The 1,657-nt window shown below is 51.2% G+C and overlaps 1 protein-coding gene across 1 annotated transcript in view; it reads right to left on the bottom strand.

Moving 5' to 3' along the window:
* The window catches only part of ICK (intestinal cell kinase), a 27,783-nt gene extending 26,408 nt beyond the window's left edge, over positions 1-1,375 (bottom strand). Inside the window, exon 1 of the mRNA XM_019474465.1 lies at positions 1,281-1,375. The gene's annotated coding sequence lies outside the window, so the exon portion shown is untranslated. The remainder of the gene's footprint in view (positions 1-1,280) is intronic.
* Between the last annotated feature and the right edge of the window lie 282 nt (positions 1,376-1,657).

The raw sequence follows: 1,657 nt of genomic DNA, 5'->3' as shown, positions 1-1,657 counted from the left end.
TGACCCCCCCGGCGGCGCGGCACCACCGCCGCCAGAGAAGGGATTATGGCTGAGCTGGCTTTTACCGTAATGAAAAAAAATAGTAAAAATCCCCCGATGACTGGCCTCTCTCACGTCCCCAAGAGGAGTTTAAATAACAAAACAGGAAGGCAGAAATACCAAATGGTGAACAAAGGGCAAGAGTATCATCATTTTAAGCACTGCTGGAGGGCCTGAGCCTTCCTCACCTGAGCACTAGAAGCTCTCCCTGGCTCTGGCAGGGTCAGGGTAAGACATGGGAGGGACGGGGGGACAGAAAAACGGAAATGGGGAACAAAAAAATTGGCCTCAAGCAATTGATCATCAGATCTGACTGTAATAATGATTCAGTAAGTCTTAGCTTCTTTTTGCACTTCTTCATTTAGGTTTTAAAAGTAAAGCATTGAGTTATTTCCCGGGGTTTGCAAGACAGGGTGAGCTGGCGTTGTGATTCAGGAGCATGGCGCACACAGCTCCTCCCCTCGGGGAGGATTTTACACCAGTGAATCCTGCAGTGAAATACACTTATTCGACACGACATTCGTTAAAAAAGCTCTGGATGCCCAGCCCCCACCCCCCTCTAAATAGAGGCTAGTCTTTACATTTCTTAGACTGAAAAAAGAATAATAATAAAAAGAGTTAAATTCCCTCCAACGGACATGCATGACTCCCTGTGAAGCCAGCAGTGAAGGAGCAGCACGCACTTACTCAAAAGAGATTTCTGCTTTAAGCCATCCCTATTACATCTCACGTGCATAAACACGTATTAGGACCCAGCCCAGTGACAGCCGTAGTACCCTGTTTTTCTGTTGCTAGAGGCAGGGCTTCTTCATTTCCAAAAGAGGTGGCACACCCAGGCAGGAGAAAAGCCCGGCAGCTTTGACTCCAACCCCAAACGAGAAGCGGCATTGAAGATAACCGGTTGTATTCATGATCACCCCATCTGAAAACCTCAGTTGCGCTGCCATCATCTCAACTATTCACGCAGGGTCCGCCAGCATGCCGGTACCCAGAGGCTTCCCCAGCCCTCCCACCCCAACCACCCTGCAGCCCCCCACCACCTCCAACTGCCCAGCCAGGGATTGGCACCCGGTCTGGGAGGTGGCCCCCTCGCCTCACACTCCCCTCTCCGCAGAGTGGCTCTACAGTCACCTGGATCGGCAACCTGCTGCTGGCACCCGGCTCCCACACCCCTCGCATCCCCTCTGGCCGCAGCCACCTTCCCTGCTGCCTGCTCCTGCTGCCCAAGCGTGAGCTCTCACCTGCCCGGCTCCAGAACACACGCACGCCTCCTTTTGCTCCTGAAGACATTCAGGGCTGTAGGTATGGGTAAGGGTTCAGAGGTCATACGTAAAGACCCATACACGTGGTTTTCTTCTGGAACAAAAAAAGATTGTAATACAGATTAAAAAAAATGGGTTTAGTCCTGTTTTAGAAAACCTGATGAGGTGTACCGACAGCACGTTGTAACTCTGTTCACGGAACTGTATGGGCAAAGGGCAGGGGGCCTTGAGATTCACATGACCTCAGCAACGTTATTATCTATATAGCCGCAGTACTAACCGCTCCTTTGTTACCCGGTATTTAATTTATCGGTAACGAGGGCCCCGGTTTGACCGCAGCCACAGTGGAAATGGCG

The sequence above is a fragment of the Aptenodytes forsteri genome, unplaced genomic scaffold (assembly GCF_000699145.1).
Source record: "Aptenodytes forsteri isolate BGI_AS27 unplaced genomic scaffold, ASM69914v1 Scaffold100, whole genome shotgun sequence".
Lineage (NCBI taxonomy): Eukaryota > Metazoa > Chordata > Aves > Sphenisciformes > Spheniscidae > Aptenodytes > Aptenodytes forsteri.
Note: the sequence above shows the minus strand (reverse complement) of the source record. Positions and strands in the feature narration are given on the sequence as shown.